The 22146-nt window shown below is 40.1% G+C and overlaps 1 protein-coding gene across 1 annotated transcript in view; it reads right to left on the reverse strand.

The window, feature by feature from the left end:
- Positions 1-22146, reverse strand: part of PHLDB2 (pleckstrin homology like domain family B member 2) — a 224339-nt gene that overhangs the window by 125311 nt on the left and 76882 nt on the right. Inside the window, exon 2 of the mRNA XM_057545215.1 lies at positions 1884-2027. The gene's annotated coding sequence lies outside the window, so the exon portion shown is untranslated. The remainder of the gene's footprint in view (positions 1-1883; positions 2028-22146) is intronic.

The raw sequence follows: 22146 nt of genomic DNA on the forward strand, positions 1-22146 counted from the left end.
TTTTATTTGTCTTTTTTTCTCCCCTCATTCCCTCACCTCCCCCACCCCTATAATTCTAAGCTTTGTGAGGTCAAGGAACTTCTACATTGTTTACCATTATATGCCCAGTGCCTCCCCCAGTACTTCATATGTGACAGATACCATAACTTATTTGTTGAATAATTACATAAATTGGTCTTGAATACTGAAAATCTAATTTCATCACTTCAACGCTTAAGAATTCTTCAGTGACTTCTCCAAGACGTGAGATAAAATAAATCCAGAATCCTTGTTTTAGCATTAAACAAATAAACAAAAAAGTAAGTCATCTGGTTACTCCAGGTTATTTTCCTAACTAGTAGTTCACTGTTTCCTCTGCCCTCTCCCTGCAAGGAGGGGACATTTCAATCATCATAAACGACTTGCAGTTATTCACAAGTGTCATATTCGTTCACCTCTTTCCTCATAAACAGCAATAGTAAGTACAGGAATCACACATTCCAGAAAGCTTTTCCTAACTCCACCCCGGTCTTGGTTAGGAGCTAAAGTACTTCATGTTATTGGATTGCAAATTTTCTGTTTTATCATCTCTCTCTGCTCAAGACATAAACTCCCTCAGGTTAGAGGGCTGTGATGGTTAATTTTATAGCAACTCAGCCAGGCTATGGTGCCCAGTTTTTTGGTAGAACACCAGACTAGATGTTGCTGTGAAGGTGTTTTTAGATATGATTAACATTTAAATCAGTGGACTTTGAGTAAAGCAAATTACCCTTCATAACATGACTGGGCCTCATCCAATAGTTGAGACCTTAAGAGCAAAGATAGAGGTTTCCCAAAGAAGAAGGAATTCTCAAGATCTTAACATAGAAACACTACATCACTTTCCAGCGTGTCCCCCGGAACCTGTGTTCAAGACTACAGCATCAGATCTTGCCTGAATTGCCAGCCTTCGGGCCTGCCCTGCAGATTTCAGCCCTGCCAGCCCCCACTATGTAAGACAAGTCCTTAAACCACCCTCTCACTCTCTCTCTCTCTTTCTCTCCGTCTCTCTATCTCTACCTCTATCTCTAGCACTCTCTCTCTCTCTGTCTCTCTATTATATAAAATATGAATATATATATATATATTTCTCTATATACATATACATCTCTTGTTGGTTCTGTTTCTCTGGAGAAACTTCACTAACCCAGGAGCTTTCTATTTTAACTCCTGTGTCTAAAATGTAGCACAATAAGTAAATGAAAAATTAAATCTAGCTTGAAATCAGCCTCCCTTACTAGAAGAGGACTTTGCAGTGCAGAGATGATCAGCTAATCCTGGTGAGGTCAACTAAACCAGGTCCCCAGCACATCCCTGAGCACCCCCTCCCCGTCCCCTGGTAACCTGATCATCTGATGCATATTAAAAAATAATGAGGAAAATACACACTTTATGCATCTATTTATTTTGTTGATGCTGGGGAACACATTACAAAGATTACAACCAGCGCTGTGAGCCCTGTGAATTGGAGAGCTACTGAGTTGCAGCCTCATCCCCGACCCTGCAAGGAGACAGCAGGATCAGCTGCTCTTCTAGAGCACCTACAACTTCATGCCTTTCTCTCTGCATCCCACCCCACCCCTTTTTGTGTGCATCTTGATCTTTGAATGACTGATGAGTCACTGGAAAAGACGTCTCCACATCAGCTGCTTTGGCCTGCCTGTCACTCAGCATCTGGTCCAAACAAAACCTCAGCACGTGTTCAGTGGGGTAAGTAAGCACATGATCAAAGCTCCAGGCTAGAATTGACAGCCTCAGCCTATCTTCCGGGTGTTTGCTGGACTCCTGGGTTTATACTGGGAAATGCCAGGTCATTCCCAATATGCATCACAGAGAGTAGGTACTCATAAATATTTACTGAAAACCTCTGAGGATGAAGTGAAGGGAGATCTCACGACATGTTGCCCGTCACCAGCTCTGTCCTCCTTGGGCTCCTCTCTCTGGGCATTATTCTCCTCCATCAGGATCTTCTGCTGAATCTCAAAGGAGAAACTGGGATCGATGCCAGCCTGTGCTCAGCAAGAAAAGAGAGATACCATGAGTGGGAAGCTGGAAGCTGAGGTGACCTCTGAAAGCTGAAGGTCAGCAGAGCTAACATCTGGGAAACACTAACTGCTGTCGAAATTGAAAAACAGATATCCTGGGTCATCCTATATTCCCACCACTGACTATCCTTTAGGATGACAAAACTTTCACACCATCAACACTAACCACCACCAACCACCACCAACAAAAGCACACTTTTGGATAAAATAATTAGAGATTTTTTTTAAAAAAAGGATGCTGGCAGACAATCAATGGGCAATATTTAGGCAAAGAGAAGAATCAGTTTTTCAGCATAGTTTCTGCTTGGGGTTTGTTGGTGCTTATTTTCTATTTTTCATCCCATGCTTATTATTTACCAGCATGTTAGGTACTTTGTCTTTATTATATCATTTAAGTTTTACAAAATCTTATATTATAGAAAAGGAAACCAATGTCCTTGCTCTTAAGAGCTCCCCATGGAGCTCCTGACTTTAAGTCAGACCTCGCACAGCTCTCATATGTCCAGTTTTCTCTGCAGACTCAGGGCTGCCTCAGGAGACGGTGTGGTCCCGCCATCATGTTAGGGTTCCCATTTGTTTGGTACTTACTATGCCAAATATTTCTCATTTGATTTTCACGATGACTCTAAGGTATGGCGTGAGGAGGGGAATTCAATTTTGGACATGTTGAGTTGGGGGATATCTGTAGATCATCCAAGTGAAGGGCAGGGTAGAGATCATGGCCATGGCTGGAGATGTATATTTGGAGGATGCAGATTTTTTTTTTAATATTTTATTAAAATATTAAAGTTCCTGGGAGAAGATGGAGGGGACGAGGTCATCCTACAGTTGGAGGGTTGGCCTTGACTAGGATATATATTCCTCATTTCAAGAGGATGAATAAAGGAAAGGAGAGGGGGATAGATACCTACGTAGATCAAGAGCTGTGTGACGGAAAGAGTTAAGAACACAGGATTTTTACATACTGAGGGCTTCACTCTTGTCAGTGAAGTACAAGACCAACTCTTCCATTGAAAGTCTACCAACTGAAATATTTTTGTAGGAGCTAAATGCTGAAATATAGACTTCCATAAGTTACATTAAAAAGGAGCTTAAAAAACTTTTGTGCTACAAATAATACCAAGAAAGAAAAAACACAACCCACAGAATGGGAGAAAATATTTACAAATCATATATCTGATAAGGGACTTGTATCTAGAATATAAAAAAAAAACTTAAAATTCAAAATGCTCATAGAATCTGAATAGATATCTCTCCAGTGAAGATATACACATGACCAATAAGCACATGAAAAGAAGCTGAACATTATTCATTAGGGAAAAGCACTTCAATACCACAATTTGATACCACTTCACACCCACTATACTGGCTATAATGTAAAAGACAGATAATATCACATGTTGGAAAGGATAACATGCTTGTGGGGATGTAAAATGCCGCTTGGGAAAACAGTCTCTCGGTTCTTCAAAAGATTAAACACAGAGCTGCAATAAGACCCAGCAATTCCACTCATAGGTATATACCCAAAAGAAATGAAAACATGTTCACACATAACTTGAATACAAATGTTCATATCATCACTATTCATAATGGCCAAAAAGTAGAAACAACTCAGATGTCCTTCAACTGGTGAATGGATAAATAAAATGTGTAAAATAAAATGTGTAAAATAAAATGGTATATCTGTACAATGGAATATTATGTGGCCATATAAAGGAATGAAGTACTGACACATGGTCTGACATAGATGAACCTTGAAAACACTATGCTAAGTGAAAGAAGCCAGTCACAAAGGATCACATACTGTATGATTCCATTTATAGGAAATGTCCAGAACAGGCAAGTCTATACAGAAAATGAAGACAGAAATAAATTGGTGGTTGCCTAGAGCTCGTTGTGGGGAGTAGTGGAGGAGGGGTAGGGAGTGACTGCTAATGGGCGGTGGGTTTCTTCTGGGGGTTGATGAAAATGTTCTAATATACATTGTGGACAACTTTATGAATGTATTTAAAAACTACAGAATTCTACAATTTAAATGAATGAATTGTATGGTTATGGGAATCATATCTCAGTAAGCTGTTTAAAAAACAAAAAAGAAACTTGAGGAAAGGACTATTGACAAAGGCAAGACTGAGGAACACTACTGAAGACCAGATAATAATAACAGCCATTATCTTTGAAGACTCACATGCCAGGCGCTAGGCTAAGTGATTTCCCTGCATCATTTCCTTTAATTTCACCATGAACCCATATATATTAGGTCCTTTTCCCTCATTTTACAGACAATACAATTAAAGCTCAGAAAACATAAGGAAGTTGTTCAAGGTCAACAACAAGAAAGAAATAAAATGTAGCCCCCGGTCTGGGTCAGTCTGGAGCCTGTTTCTTAGTACCTGCACTATGCTGTCTTCCACAGGTTTTGTTTTTCTATTTAGCTTCAACTTTCTAGGTTCAGCACAAATGCCAGTGTCTTTAGGCCAACCTCTTTCTCCCCAGCACGCCCACAATTATCTATCTACCAGTCTTAGAGTGGTAGACAGCCTTTTCATCTCGGAGTTAATAAAGAGATGTAGAATAAACGCATCAATAAATTAGCACTCTCCTTACCCTCTCCACACTCAGGAGTCCGAGAAGCATGACCATAGCCCCGTACAGAGAGATTTCCCCAGGCTCAGAACACTGACTAAGAGATTAAGTAGCCAGGAGCTCAACTCAGAGATAATGAATCTTTCCCTTCTCCTCTGCTTGGAGAGGTTATGGGTAAGAAGAAAAGAACAAAAGCTAATCTCAACTCTTAGATAGAGAGACGACACCCACCCCTACCCCCAAGCTGGTTCTCTCAGGTTTTGAGATCTTGACGCTACCTGCCAGCTTTCCTCACCTATTAACTACAAATAGACCTAAATTAGCCCCTGGCATGTAGTAGGGGTTCAAGAAATTTTATCTTCCTTTTCCATTCAGTTCACAGTCCCCCACCCTGTCCCCCACATGGCACTTACTGTTTACGTCGAACCTCTAGTCTGGAATGGGGTGACTATAAAAGAAGGGACAAAATACAAAGCTGGCTCACTAAGCCGGTCTGCTTAATCTCCTCTGGGCTTGGTAATCATAGCAGAATCCTGGGGACCATTTAAGCTGAGGCACTAAGTGGCTCCTGAGGAAACTATGATATCTGTTTACATATATCCTAACACTACTTTTATTTTCATAATATGAGAAGCAGCAGAAGAAAAATAATTCTTTATAGTAAAATATCCCAATGTTTATGTGGGTTTACATTGTGCCAGACATTGTACTGGTATTTTTTTTTAATTGAGGTAACATTGGTTTATAACATTATATCAGTTTCATGTGCAGCACTATAGTCTGACTTCTGTATACGCTACAGTGCACTCACCAGTAAAAGTCTAGTTTCCATCATCACCATACAGTTGACCCCCTTCATCCATCGTGCCCTTCTCCTCTGGCGACCACTACTCTGTTCTCTGTATCTATGTATGTTTGTACGGGAGTCTTTATAGACATCATTTTGTCCTCACACAACCCATGGTTCTCTTATTGGACAGATGAGGAAATAGAAGGTAGAAGAGCAGGAATAATTTCTCCAAGGTCACTCAGTCAGTAAGGGGAGGGGGCCAGAAACCTCTCAAAGGTCTGTGTGACTCTAATGCCAGGTCTCTCCATCTCTCCCTGACACCTCCTCCAACATCATTTCTGTTACCACCAAGCCCCGTTTCATGGAGGTTGTTCTGCCAAAAAGAGTACAGAGGAATGTGATTCTAACATGAAAATATGTTTACAAGCAATCATCCTATATCAATGCAAAAATACTAGATTAAACATTTAATAGAGAACAAACGTATGGACACCAAGGGGGGAAAACCGCGGTGGGGTGGGGATGGTGGTGTGCTGAATTGGGCGATTGGGATTGACATGTATACACTGATGTGTATAAAATTGATGACTGATTAAAAAAAAAAACAACATTTAGGGCTTCCCTGGTGGCGCAGTGGTTGAGAATCTGCCTGCCAATGCAGGGGACACGGGTTCGAGCCCTGGTCTGGGAAGATCCCACATGCCGCAGAGCAGCTAGGCCCGTGTGCCACAACTACTGAGCCTGCGCGTCTGGAGCCTGTGCTCCGCCACAAGAGAGGCCGTGATAATGAGAGGGCCGCGCACCGCGATGAAGAGTGGCCCCCACTTGCCGCAACTAAAGAAAGCCCTCGCACAGAAACGAAGACCCAACGCAGCCATAAATAAATAAATAAATAAACCCAAAGTTTAAAAAAAAAAAAAAATTTAAAAACAGGACACAATACCACATTAAGATAATGTACCATGAGCAAGTGGGAGTCATTTCTGGAATGCAAGGATGATTCAGTATTAGGAAATCTATTAATATGAGCATGACATTAGTAGATGTAAGAGTAATAATCACATGATTATTCCCTAGATGAAGAAAAAGCTCTTGAAAGATGCTTCCTGATTAAAAAAAAATTGCTCAAGAAAATAGGAAATGATGCATATTTCTTAAAGCCCAAATTGTGTTTAATGGGGTAATATTAGGGGAATTTCTAATAAGATTAGGAAAAAGTCAGGAATGTCCACTATCTCTGTTACTATTGAACACTGTCCTGGGGTTATTAACCAGCAGAATTTAAAAAGAGAAAACAATAAGGGGTACAGGAATTTGCTTAAAAGAAGTAAAACTATTTTCAGGTGATTTGGTAGTTTACCTAGAGAACCTGAGAAAATCAACGATAAACTAACACAAACGATAAAATGAATGTATTCTTTCTAAATGCTAAAGATAATGTTAATTTTAAAATAATTTCAAACAATTTCAGAATAACTTCAGAAAAGCTGCAAGAATAACACAGAAACATTCTTTCTGAAACCATTTGGGGGTAAGTTTTGAATGTGGTGCCCATCACTCCTGAATAGTTTAGGACATTCTCCAGATAACCACAACATAAGGATCAAAATAAGGAAATTATCATTGACGAACACTGAATTCACAAACTCCATTCAAGTTTAATCAATTGTCCCAATAATATTCTTTATAGGCTCTAACATAGGACCATGTGTTGCATTTAATGGTCATGTCTCTTTATCTTCTTCCAGTCTGGAAGAGTGCAGCATGGGTGGCCTCTCACAGGCTAATTTATCCTTACTCCATCCCCTCTGCACCAAGGGTGCTGGAAAAGGCAGAGAGTGACCGCAACCAAATGCTGTCTTGTCAGACATATAGAATGATTAACTGCCTGAGTGGGTAAAGAGATGCCTGGAAGTGATGTTATGCTTTTATCTTATTTTATTTTTACCATAAAAGTTTTAAAACGGACTGTAAAAGTAGAAATATATATAACCATTCACTCTTTGCTAAATTCTTCTGAGTTAGGATGTTCACAAGAAAAAACTGTCTTGTTTCCAAATGGTCTCAGACACTCTCTCTTAAATTAGATTTAACAGTATATCTCTTAGATCAGCATATTCTCAGGTCTCTTTTGATCTTCAAATAAATCTCAGTGAGGGAGCTTTTTCCTAGATTAAATTTTAAACAGGCACACAGAGAGCACAAATATCCCCATTGTGTTAGATATGAGTTCTAAGTAGGTTTAAAAAGTGTAATCTGACTGCCTCAAAGTTCTGTTAGGAATTCTTAGAAATTTGTCAGATTACCAGTAATTCCATGGGGCGGTAATTTGAATTTCTTTTTTTCGTTAGATTTACTTCTCTTTGTTTTTATTTTATTTTACATACTTTTTAATCAATTTATTTATTTAATTTATTTATTTTTGGCTGCATTGGGTCTTCATTGCTGCACGCGGGCTAGTTGTGGCAAGCGGAGGCTACTCTTCTTTGCAGTGCGCGGGCTTCTCATTGCAGTGGCTTCTCTTGTTGCACAGCACGGGCTCTAGGCACATGGGCTTCAGTAGTTGTGGCTCTAGGGTTCTAGAGTGCAGGCTTAGTAGTTGTGGCGCACAGGCTTAGCTGCTCTGCGGCATGTGGGATCTACCCAGATCAGGGCTCGAACCCGTGTCCCCTCCATTGGCAGGCAGATTCTTAACCACTGCGCCACCAGGGATGTTCCTTGAATTTCTTTTTATTTATTTATTTATTTATTTATTATTATTTTTTTATTTATGGCTGTGTTGGGTCTTCGTTTCTGTGCGAGGGCTTTCTCTAGTTGTGGCAAGTAGGGACCACTCCTCATCGCGGTGCGCAGGCCTCTCACTATCGCGGCCTCTCTTGTTGCGGAGCACAGGCTCCAGACGCGCAGGCTCAGCAATTGTGGCTCACGGGCCTAGTTGCTCCGCGGCATGTGGGATCCTCCCAGACCAGGGCTCGAACCCGTGTCCCCTGCACTGGCAGGCAGACCCCCAACCACTGCACCACCAGGGAAGCCCCTTGAATTTCTTTATACGTAGAGCCTACAACTACTTTTGCCTAATTAAATTTTATGATAATCAAATCATTAGCTTTCATCCACATTGACAGTCGACTGTCTGAAGGTGTTTGAAAGCGTAACAGGTATGTAGATAATGGTTATGCTATGCTTGTTTGATGAATCTTTGTTCTCATTATGCTTTCTGGATAACTTACTCAGATATATTATTGGAGAGTCCTTATTCCTTCCGTCCAGATAGCTTTCTTGAGCTAGTGTAAATAATGACATTGAGAGTTCCCAAAGAAGGTTTTTTGTTTTTGTTGGTTTGTTTGTTTATAAAGAGCAGATTCCAGATTTCCTTGAGTGCCTGGGGTCCATGCTTCATTAAATCGACTCAATGGAAGTGTTTATGGATGTTGATCTTCTATTTTCTAGTCATCTCCTTGGTGGCAGAATTACCCCCCCCCCTTTTTTTGCTACCCCTCTTTGTGGGAGCCATTTTTCGCAGAATAGGTTGGAAAGAGAGAAGGGGGTTGTGGGAGGGGTCAGTTACTCTTCGGAGCTGCTTGGAGGCAAGGCGACATCTGGGAGTTTTTAAAAAAAATACAGATTCCTTAAACCTACACCAGAATTTCTAATCAGAATCTCTGGAGGTGGATCCTCTAATATGTATTTTTAAGAAGTTTCCCAAGAGATTTTTCCTTGACTAACTTTGAGAAGTTGTGTTCTACACATTGGTTTAGCAGAATGATCCCTATAAAAACCTAAGAGTTGGGGAAATGTTGCTCTCTATATCTCCTTCTTAGCCAGCCGTAACTCGTATTGGCATATACATTTAAGAAAAGTCTATTTAATTTTAACTCAGCATTTCTCCAATTTATTTGAGTATAGAACATACTTTTTTTTCTTGATGCAACATATATTACTACAGCACGCTCAAAAGCACAGACCTTATGAAATATTGGTCTAGAGAATATGACTCACCCTGTCACCCCCTCTTAGTTATTAACAGTCAGCAACTCTTTGATGCTTGGCAACTCAGTAATAAATGTAACCACAGCTATTCATTAGGACTATTACACAAGGTTTCATAAAGCCTTCATGCCCAGTGTGATTCTCTGGCTCTTCCTCTGCTTATTCCTGAACTTTAGATGAAAAAAAAAAAAAAAACTGAGAAGAGTTATGGTAATTAATATACATTGATTGCTGACTATGTGCCAGGCTCTGTTCTAAGCTCTTTGCAGGCATTATACCAGGTAATCCACAGTCCTGTGAGTAGTTTGTATTATTTATAACAATGCTTCAATAAGATGCTGAGGAGGGGCTTCCCTGGTGGCATAGTGGTTAAGAATCCGCCTGCCAATGCAGGGGACATGGGTTCGATCCCTGGTCCGGGAAGATCCCACATGCCGCGGAGCAACTAAGCCCGTGTGCCACAACTACTGAGCCTGCGCGCCACAACTACTGAAGCCCACGCGCCTAGAGCCCGTGCTCCGCAACAAGAGAAGCCACTGCAATGAGAAGCCCGCGCACTGCAACTAAGAGTAGCCCCCGCTCACTGCAACTAGAGAAAGCCCGCATGCAGCAACGAAGACCCAACACATCCAAAAATAAAATAAATAATAAATAAATAGTTCACATAGTGAATGGTGGTTAAAACACCCGCTTTGTTCTCAGCCCCACGCCTTGCACCAGGAGGGCACAGAGCGTGGGGGAAAAAAAAAAAAAGAATCCGCCTGCCAGTGCAGGGCACACGGGTTTAAGCCCTGATCTGGGAAGATCCCACATGCCGCGGAGCAACTAAGCCAGTGCACCACAACTACTGAGCCTGCGCTCTAGAGTCCACACGCCACAACTACTGAAGCCCACGCACCCACGCGCCTAGAGCCTGAGCTCCACAACAAGAGAAGCCACCGCAATGAGAAGCCCGCGCACAGCGACGAAGAGTAGCCCATGCTCACCGCAACTAGAGAAAGCCCGCGTGCAGCAACCAAGACCCAATGCAGCCAAAAATAAATAAATAAATTAATTAATTAATTTTAAAAAAAGATCCTGAGGAACAGAGAGATTAAGTAGCCAAACCTAAGAAAATACATCGAAAGTGGTGAAGCAGGTATTACAGACATTAAATCTGACTCAGATTTAAAGCCTATCACATTAATCACTCATTATTTTGCTTGAGCTTTACTCATCTGTCTTCCTCTACATGCTCCTCCTTGACAGTCTCATTCAGCCAAAGTTTGGCCTTGGCCATGGCTTCCTAAGCCCTCTTCCTAACTCTTGCTCTCTCTGTTGAACCACAGACCCACCTTTTTAACTGCTTGTTAGATATCTCAGTGAGGAGCTACAGCTGGAACCTTAAACTCAACATATTTCTAATAGAATCTCATCTTTCCTCTCCAAACTTATCCCTTCTTTTGTGTCCCCTCTTTCCAGTCATTCATGTATGTCTTCATGTGACACACATGAGCCCCTACTATGTGTTTGTACTGTACTCTGTTGAGGATACACATGAAAGTGAATAAGACTTGGGTTTTTACTCCTAGTGTCTACTGCTCCATAATGTCAGTGAATGCATGCCCCATCATGTCCTCCTCCTCTTTCTCTGTTATGTCCTTCCAGATGAATCTCCAGCAGCTATTTTAGTCTCTAAATTATTCGTAAATTATATTCACTTGAAAGGGAATTTGATTGTCCTGGATTATTTTCCTACGACAGGTCACTGGCACATCCATGGGTGCTGTGGCAGATTGTATTCTAACGAGGGCAGCACCATCCCACACGCCCTTCTTACAAGGTGATGTCAATAGTCCTTCATCATGAGTTGGGGTCTACATTTCCTCCCCTTGGATCTGTGTGGGCCTATAGCTGCAGTGGAAGTAATACTAAAGGATACTTTCCAAGGCTGAGTCCTAACAGGCAAAACAGCTTTGGCCTGGCCCTTTAGGGATGCTTGTGCTTGGAACCCAGGCCCCAAGCCAGAAAGACTACAGAGAAGGTATTTCAGGTGACAGTCTCCACCGAGGACCCAGCTGACAGCTAGCACCAACCTCTAGACTAGGGAGTAAGCAAACTTTCAGATGATTCCCATTCCTGGCCTTCAATACACTCTAGCTGATGCTGAGTGTAGCAGAGACAAGATGTCCCCTCTGAGACTTACCTAAATTGCAGATTTGTGAACATCATAAATATTGTCATTGTTTTAAGCCACTGCATTTTGGGGTGGCTTGTTAGGTAGCAATAGATCACCAGAATAGGTGCCTACCTTTGTTTCAATCAGCTATTGCCAGGGACCAGGTCCCCTGGCAGGAAGCTCACTGCCTGGAAGGAGTTGTTGCCAGAGAGGCAGGCATCATGATTAAATGTCAGTTATGTTCCATGTTTTTTAAATGTTTAATGCTCTCTAGCACATAACAAAGTGTTTTACATGGAGTATATGTCAAATAAATATTTACTGAATTGAATTCAAATAGAGTGTGATAGTAAGAACATGCATTTTGCTGTCAGATATACTAAATTTCAAACCACAACTCTAGATGCTACAGCTCTGGGGTAGGGAGTAAATTGCCTTCCCAATCCATCAGTTTCCCTTCTTCTGAAACTGATATGACTATTAAAATACTTAAGGCATGTAAAGTGCCTAAGAGTTTGTGGTTCATGGTAGATCTCTCTCCCAATCCCTCCCTCACTCTCAAATTTTTAAATAGGAGACATAAGGATAAAATGAGAAAAATTGAAACATGATTATGAAGGATACTGAATGCATGGTTAAGGTCTATTTTTTAGGCAATGGGGATTATAGAGATGTGATATACATAAGACAATTTTTGAGAAGATTAATATGGCTCTAATGTGTAGAATGAGAAACCAGATAGAGAAAAATCACTTAGGAAGCTAAAGTCAGTGTCTAAGCATGTTAGGGTCTAAATAGTATCTTAAAAATGTAGTCAGGGTGATATCAGGTCTGGATTAAATGGCAGGATGATATTACAAAGGAAGTTTCCATAGACTTTGAGTTGGAGTCTACAAAGGAGAAGCATAAAGGACAAGAGAATCCAAAACTGACAACAAAATTGTGACAGCATCTATTAAAAATTATTCACGTGGGATACCCTATGATCCAGCAATGTCACGCCTAAAAATCTATCTTATAAAGAAGTGATAGCAAAAGTACTTAAAATTATATGTGCCAAGATATTTACTGCAGCCTTGTTTGTGATAGCACAACGTTAAAAAACCGAAATCACCATCAGTCAGGTAATGGTTAAGTAAACTATGGTATATCTGTGTATTGGAATCATGTGAGTAAATCTCAATAAACTGACCTGAATACATTTCAAGTGAAAAGAGAAAGTTATGAACCAATATGCATAATGTCATCTTTTGTTAAAAGCAGAAGAAATGCCTAAGTGTCAGAAAAGAAAGACTGAATTAAAGGCTATTTGGGAAGAACTTACGTGATTTTTTCAGAGTTGTTGATCATCTACATTATTACATTTTAGTAATAAAATGCATGTCATAAATAATAAATATGAAAACTGCAAAAAAAAAGAAAAGAAAAGAAACACTGAAATTCATGCTGTTTTCCTCTGGGGACTGGGAATGTAGGGGTGTGGGGTGGCATGGTCTTAAAAATATTTGAGTACTTTGTATAATTTTACATTTTGGTACTCTTCGTTTTTTTTCTTTAATAAAAACTTTAAAACATTTTAAGTTTGCAAATTCCATACCAATACAAGCAAACAGTATCGTTAACAGAAACAGTTGAAGATTCGGGGAAAGATGATGATTCCATATAGGTTAATGTGTAGTTGGTAGAAAGAGCTGAATTGTGATGGGAGTTGTGGTAGCTGTTGGCAGTGGTTGAAGGTGTACGTGAGCAAGACTTCTGGGTCCTTTCTCTGGCAAGGATCAGACAAGAGATGTGGTCCACCTGGGCAGAGCTCACAGCTAAGACTGCAGTCAAAGGCAAGACTCCTGAGCCAACATCATGGAAAACAGCACCACAGATCTTCTCTATTTCTGTCCATCCCAGAATTGGAGGGAATAACTCCCTCTGACACAGCCTGTTCATGCTATCTATGAGATGCCCTAATAATTAACTCTGGGCCTTCCAACCTAATATGAATGTTGGTAGGTAATGCAACATCTTACTGGTGAATTAGTCTTTATGAATTTATCTATCCCCAACTTGAATTTAACTATGTTTTTAACCTGGGGTACATCTATACCTACATTCATGTCTATATTTGTATCTATATTTACATCATCTGTATTATCTATATATCTGGCTAGATAGATGGATAGATATAGATAGATATCCTTATCTGCATATTCTCATATCTCATATGAAATAATCAGCATTTATTCAAATTTATCTTTGAACGATACTAGGTATTGGGTCATATTAAATACAGGATAAACATACTATAAAAATGGAGCATTACATGGGGCATTACAGTGGTATGTTATAGAGCCAGGGTTTTATTACAGGATTACTGATTGCTTCTCCAGATGGATTTAAATTGACAGCTCTAAGAAAATTTTTGCCAAAGATCCCCTTCTAGCTTATCGACCCCAGAAATGTGCTTGCCACTATTCCTGGGAATATCCCATTTTCCTTCATGGCTTCAAAATGCTTTGGGCAAAGAAAAAACAAAACGAACACTGTATATTTTATTAAGTGAATATTATCTGACTTTTTTTTTAGCCCAGTAATGACTTTTTTTTTAGTACATGAAATCCTCTTCTAAAATCTGTTGAATGTTTAATATACCTTCCATTGGGTCATTATTAAATAATACATTAAATTTTTTTAAATGCATATGCAAAATGATTTGGAGAAGTCCCTTCAAGATTTGTGATTCTACTGTTTACCGTTTCCTTTTATTTATCCTATCTGAACAGGAATAGAGATTTTAAAAACCATGTCATGATGACTTTCTTTTCCTTTTTTCTTTACAAAGCTAGAAAAAAGGCATAGAAGTATAATTAGTTGCCCAAGATCCTATAGCCCTTCATGTAGACAGTGATATTCTTATACGCTGGGATGTGTTGCCTCTTTTTGCTATTTTCCTTATTCGTGATGTTTAGAAACAAAAGATTTATATGTGCCCCCAAAGTTATATATATAGTTATTTATTTATTTATTTTTAATCACTGCTATGAATCCATATGCTATTTCATAAATGCATCTCAAGTAAATAATTTTTGATAGCTTTAACTATGTCATTCTCTTTTTTTCCAAGCAGAAATACCAGCCCTGGTTTTCCTGCTTGTCCTCATGCAGTATATGCTGCCAAGCTATTCCAAAGTGAAAATGGCAATTTCCTTTACAAATTACTTTGTGCTCCTGCTATTAATCTAATAGAGATATGGAAGTGGGAGAAAGAAAAGAAGCTGCTCTTCTGGCAATAAGGAACAATCCTGAGACCATGGAGGCCTGCTCCAAATTACACATTTCTTCATATGGTTTGGCTAAACAGTTGAAGTTGAGAGTAGACCCTGACTCTATCTCTTAGGAATTAGAATCATTTATAATCCCTGTTTCTTTTGACTAGTTCTGCCAGTTGGTGATAAGATGTAAGACAAAATGAGATAAAAACAAAACAGAATTTTTTAAAAACTATTGTGAGTTTAAGATCTAGTAAAATAATGTGGGTAGTCTTCTAGAATCTAGTTAAATAAAAAAACAAAATTCTTAGAAATACAAGATATCAACATTTTTTTAAACAAAAGAACAATGGAAGATCCAGGAAGATAAGAGAGGACAGGAGTAACTTTGATGCCTTCATGCAGGGAGGTGAAATCATTCATCCCCTAGTTTGAGTTGTTTTCCAGTGGTGATGATGGATTTGAACAATCCGTCCAAACCTTCTCACCCAGTTCCTCTCTTTACCAATTGCAGGCCTCCGTGATGGGGCAATGTGCATGAGATGTGAGAAGATAAATGACTCTCCAGAGGTTTCTGTGAACTTTATCACTAGTATCTTGACTCTAATGCTGATGATAGAAGAGAAATGTCTTAAATTCTGGGTAAACAGTCACTTAACTACTCAGAACATTTGGAAATTAGAAAAAAAAAAAGGAGTATTTTTCTCTGTTCATTTTGATTTCATAAGTGACTGCATTTCCTTTTCTCTGTCTAAGAGAAAAGATCCAGTAGATTCTGACTAGATTGTAAGCACCAGAAGATCACTATGATACACTCATCTTTATATTCTACTGTGTTTGGCACTTGTCAGGGTCTCAATAAATATTTGTTAGGTTTCATTGAATTAATTGAGTAAAAGAGGAGGTATAATCTTTTAGAAACAAAAACGATTTAAAAATCTTGGTAAGAAGTTTAAGTACATCATTCAATCTGTGTTCATAGATCAACTAAAAAGGGGGAATTAGAGAGGGGAAGTCAAAAGATAATCTACTGACTGATATATAATTTGGGGGTATTTTTGTGATCCACTTTTCCTGTCACTTGTGGGAAATATCACCAGCATCTAAATCAATCAGTGCACATAAGGATAATGGGGATGGGAGCACAGCAACTTCCCTTGGCTCCTGTTTACAAGTCCAACTGACAACAGTTGCTGCAACCTTCTTTGTCTCTCTCCCCTATTTGACTCACTTTGTCCCAGAGAAGAAGCATCTCTTTCATTAGTGCATTTAAGAAATAAACTGGCGCTGCATAGTTGGGAGCGAGCGGACCTCAGGAAGTACACATTTTGGTCTGCTCCTTCTCCCTCTAAGTTGTGCAGAGGCACGTCTTCTAGTGGAAGCTGTGCTGTGGCTGGTGGGTAAGTCTTTTAGGAAGCCCGCTGTTGTCATGAACCTAAGCCATGCCCTTCTTTGTTATCTTTATCAGTAATGAGGATGGCATTTTAATCTCCTTCTGCCAGACTTCCATGCCTATCTTTTCATTATTTTCAAACTTGATTGGGAAAAGAATGTTACTTTTTGGTCCCTTATAAGGTACTTATACTGGCTCCAGCAACTCTACAAATCTATACTTTGCATCTGGTTATCTGAGGTGTATTCATTTATTCATTCAGCCATTCATTTGGAAATAGTTATGGAGTGCCTAAAATATACCGAGTACTATGGTAAGCCCTGGGACCCTACCCATAAGGAGCTCACATTATAGTGTATTTATAAAGCAATTTGACAAATGGGTAAGCACGTAGCTTCCCAAGAAGTAACAGAGTCTAAGCTGAGTTGCTCATTTTTTTGGTGTTTTCTTAACTGAGTCATAACCCAGTAGGATTTGACCAGGAGGTAGCTGATTTACCTGATCAAATCTGGTCTACCTGGTCAGAGCTGAGGGTGAAGGGGCAGGCAGGGGCTCGGTTCTGAAAGACCCTCCCTAAAAACCTAGACTCCGCCCAGTGGATAACAGGCAACTGTGTAAGAGATTAGAGGAGTGATATGGTCAGGTTTCTGTCCATAAGGTCACTTTGAAAGCTGGGAACACCTATCTGAGGAGGACAAGCCTGGAGAGACCAATTTGCAGATTGTTCTAGGAGAGAGACTCTAAGAATGTGATTTAGCAGCACTTTTGTTTACTTTTGTTTTACCTTTCCTTTTTTTTTTTTTTTTTGGCAATCTTGACATTTTGTAGGATGAGCAGTAAGCGCTCTGGTGATGATGATGATGAAGAAACAGAAGATGATGATTTTGCTAATGCTAAGTTCTTGCTATGAACTGCCACCGGGCTAAAATGTTTCTGTGTACTAGCTCACTTTGTAGTCACTAAAAATGCATAAGGTAGATAGTACTCTTTTGCATTTTATGTATGAGAAAACTAAGGCTTCAGGGGTGAAATAACTTGCCCCAGGGTATACAGCCAGCCAGCAGCAGACCTGGGACTATCTGACAGTTTCCAGCCTGTCTGACTTCAGCTTCCATTCTGATGACCCTGTGCTCTATGAAAAGTTTCATAGCACTTTACCAAGCACTTTCTTACGCAGTGTCTCACTAGAGCTCTAACAGGATCCTTAGGTCAACCTTCAATTCACTCCAAACAGAGTAGCTCATTCTCATTTAGCAGAATCATGCTCAAGAAAATTGTTTGTGATATACTTTGAAATCACAAAATATATTGCTCTTTATTTGTACATTGATTACTCATTTAGTGCCTTCTTGACCAATTTTTAACAGTCAAATGTCTTTACCTTGCCATCAAACAGATATATACAGAATGAATTTTAATGTTAACTTTAAGTAAATAAGAAAATATTCTGTGAAATATCATTAAAATATTGTAGGTGAAGTGATTTCTGGTTTATCTTTTGCTATGGATTATTCATTCAACATTCAAAAAGTACTAAGTACTTAGCATGTGTTATGCACTACTCCTTTTAAGAGTGTGGAGGATTATAATCAATAACTCATTCAGATTTGCTCACTCAGAGCACAGCTCAGTCCATTGTACAGAGGTCCTCAATATCTGCTTTCAGAATAAATAAATCCAGTGAAAGAAAGCAAAGGAAGTACACTGTATGGGCCAAGCATCAAATTAATTAAATTAATTAAATTAAATCATTGTACTACCTTACATTTACTACTTTTATTCCTTGGAAATCTTCAGATTAGTTTTTTTTCCCCACCCGTGTTGATAAGGTAAAGGTGATTGTGTTGCTTTACATTCACTTAGCATTAGCTTAGATAAATAAGTTAGTTATCTATTTATCCAGGATTGCGAGTGCTTCAACATTTATGTTAGCATTACTTATCCCAAACCTCCCAGTTTTAAACAGAAACCTCAAAGGGCCATAATGAACAACTTGTTATTCTTGGTGAATGGACTTTTAATAGTTACAAGGGTGATTCCAAACCACCCAGCAAGTTCTGGCTGGAATCAGGCCTACAATTAGAAATTGCAGATATGCAGCCTGCCTTGCTCCCAATGATAGGCTGTCTCTCCCAGAGGGTGAGGGTTCTGGTTCCTCTAATCTTCATTCCCTGCCCCCACTCCCACCTCCTCACCACATGACGTGACCACACCTCCCTGCTCAGAACTGCCAAAAGACTGTGGATGGCAGAGTTCCTGCATTCCTTCCCTGGCAATGGAGCAAACTTACAGCATTACTGTTGGGCTTTAAGGAGTTCCCCTTTGTTCTACTTTTATCACGCTTTCTTGTGCTCTGACTCTAACAATTTGAGAGAAAATGTAGCGTCCAATTCTTGTTTTAGCTGCCAAGATTCCACAATGCTTAGGCAAACGAAGGAAAAATGGCGCAGGCGTTTAAATTTACCCAAATGCCTCAGAAAATGACACTTTCTGGACATGAATAAAGAGTATGTGAGTAAACTTATTCCTAATGTGCCAGGTTTATCCCTTTGAATAATTGGATAATGTCAGCAAATACCATGTTGACAGTTTTACCTGCCTGGCTTAGTTTTGAGGCTTTATTTAAAAGACTATTTAATAAGACAATCAAGTATTAAGTTTTAATGTGGTATTAATATAGTAATAATAAACGTACTAAGGAGAGATGGCAAAGATGACCTTAAAGGTAACCCAGATTTCATTCCAGAAAACTCTTTCCTAAATTAAACTTCTTAAAACTACCAAAGAGAAGCTAATTGCTTATATTTCAACCTTCCTTTCCTTTTCCAGCTCTCTTATAGGCTAATGATTTAAATGAGTTAAAAATTGAGAACATTCAAGTGAAAAAAATCTTCATTTCAGGGGTTATTTACGAAGAAATGTAGTTTGTGTATCCCTCCCATGGGAAATGCTTATTTATCTAACTTTACTACAAGCATTTCCCACTACACCTGGCTTCATTAAGAGTTCTAGGACTTCCCTGGCGGGAGGTCCAGTGGTTAAGACTCCACACTTCCACTGCAGAGGGCACGGGTTAGATCCCTGGTTGGGGAACTAAGATCCTGCATGCTATGCGGTGCAGCCCCCAATCCCCGGCAAAAAAGAAAAGAAAAGAAAAGAAAAAAGTTCTAAAAGATGAGAATCTCTTGAAACTAACATCTTAATGTCTCCCTACAGATCTCTCCTTTTGATGGTGTAAGAATCTTCATATATTATTAAAGTAGAAATGTATTGACAGAGTTAAGACTCTGGGTCCAGCATATCAGAGAAAATCTCAGCCTTTTGTATGTTTGTGGAATTGTTCTACACTGATTTGTGTTTGTGACAATTACCTAGATTATGGAAATTTGTGGGCTTAAGCAAGTCTTTTCCTTTTGGGTGTTTCTGTTCTCGCACCTATACATTATTGATAATGTTAAAGCTAAAAAACCTTCTTCTTGGGAGTACACCATGGAACAGCCATTCTTTGAACTCATACATTGAATGTTAAGTTCTTAGTGTGAGCAGATGAGTCTACCAAGATATGCTACAGAAAGGTGAAGTAACTAGAAATAGAAATATAAGGAACAAATTTTCCATGGTTCCAAGAACATCCAGGCAGAATAAATTTATGCATCAATGACTAAAAAAGCTACACTGATCTGTGGCTTTTCCCCCCATATTGTACGTACTCTAAAACGTCCACTAAAGTTTGAATCTTTTAGGATACTCTCAACTGCAAGTCTGTCAAAGTAGTTTAAACCATATAGAAAGTCATTGACTCGGAGAAGTGGGCATCAGTTCACGGACTCAGATGCGTTTCATCTCTGAGCTCTGTTGAACACAGGCTTCATCCTAAGGACAGTTGTCCTCATAACTGCAAAACAGCTGCCAGCTGCAATCAGGGATACATGCTTTTTTCTTCCACTTCCAGTATGAAGGAGACTTGCTTCCTGAAGCATCCCCTAGGGACAAGGAAGGTTTTTCCCCTGGAAATCTCTAGCAGAAGCTCATTGATCAGTCTAATTTGGATCACATGCTCATTTCAGAACCAATCACAAGAAAAAGTTATGTAATAACCCTTTGACCTATCAGCCCATTGAGGACATGGACTGTGTCAGGAAGGAGTGGATACCTAAACATTATCCTAGTCTGTCGGAAAGGAAGAAAGGACAATGAGTGCTGAAGGCCACCGGTAATGTCCACTCCAGAGTTCCTGGGAGGAACATGGCCAGACAGTAAGTACTAAAACCGTTATGACCATTAACACACAGTAAGATTGCATGTTGAAGCTACCAAATGAGTCAGATAAAAGATCTATTTATAAGGAGAAGTATTGACCCTGATTCCCCAAGACCCCATGGTACAGCTAAGGATTTCTTTTTTCTTCATTTCTCAAGGAGAGGAGAGAGCATGTTACACGTTGTCTGCAAAAAGGTAAGTAATCGAGCAATAACTCTGTGACTGACCACTCTGTTCTCAAACACCATTTGAGTCTGAGCTTTTTGCATCACAGCTACACGTGATGAGCCTTCGATGCATGTGAGACTTGGAATTGTAAAGACAATGAGACGGTCAATAGCCAGCTTCTGGCATCTCAAATGGGATATTTGAGTCTGCCACAAAGCAAGAGACTAAAAAGCCAGATATTTTTTGGAGAGAAAAGTAATTTCTAAATTTCTTTCTTTCTTTTGTTTTCTTCAACGTACCAAGAGGTAAGGCCTGGTGGATTTGATCATAGTGTTTGAGAAAAGGGTGATCTGAGTCAGGTAGGAAAAGGAAGCTAGGAAAGAGTGACACTTTTGGTCCCGCTGGATTGTTGGGAGAAGAGGGAGGCAAAAGTCTGGAAAGCAGGCAGTCAGCTGTGTGCCCTGACCTCCAGGGGCTGCAAGGTGATGGAGATGGGGGAAGGGTGGGGCAATGTCTGAGTGAGGACAACCCACAGGGTCCGTCCTGCTTCCTGTTTGGGATGCTGGCAGGTGGCTCTCTCACAGGACCCAGGAAATTCCAGTTCTATCCTGTGGTGGTGTATTAGTTTCCTGGAGCTGCTATAAGAAAGTACTACAAACGGGGGGGCTTAAAACAATAGGTGTTTATTGTCTCACAGTTCTGGAGGCTAGAAGTCCAAAATCAAGGCATTGGCAGGGCCATGCTCCCTCTGAAACCTGCACAGGAGAAACTTCATTGCTTATTGCTAGCTTCCTGCAGTTGTGGCAACCCTTGGCATTTGTTCGTGGGCTTCCAGCTGCAGCATTTCAATCTCCACCTCTGTCGTCACATGGCCTCCTCCCCTCACACACTTGTGACTCTGTGTCTCTTCTTAGAAGGACACTAGTCATGCTGGATTAAGGGCCCAGCCTACTCCTGCATGACCTCATCTTAACTTATCACATCTGCAACAACCCTATTTCCCAAAAAGATCACATTCTGAGATACTGAGGGTCAGGACTTCAAATATCTTTTTGGGTGGGACACAATTCAACCCTTAACAGGTGGTCACATGAAAGTAAAAGTGGGGCAGATTAGATAGAGACAGGCTTGGAATTTAGCTTTGTCCCCAAGTGGCATGGCCGGACTCAAAAACTCCCACTTGCCCTGGGAGGGGTGGGGAAAGTTTGCCGAAAATCACCAAGTAAGGGCAAAATGGCCATGGACCTGGGGGCCATAGAACAAAACACCTGACCTGGGAACCTTTAGGGAAGAACAGTCAGACCTCAGGTGGGAGATGCAGCATCACTGGCGACTAAGGAAGGATGGAGTCATCAGGAGAAATTCCTGGGCCCAGATGAACTGAGAAAACCCACCATAAATTACAAAGTACATCAGCTGCAGCCTTCAGCAGCAGATGCCAAAAGAACTCTCAGTCCAGGGAGCAGCTGAGATCAGCC

Source organism: Balaenoptera acutorostrata, chromosome 4 (genome assembly GCF_949987535.1).
Source record: "Balaenoptera acutorostrata chromosome 4, mBalAcu1.1, whole genome shotgun sequence".
Classification (NCBI taxonomy): domain Eukaryota; kingdom Metazoa; phylum Chordata; class Mammalia; order Artiodactyla; family Balaenopteridae; genus Balaenoptera; species Balaenoptera acutorostrata.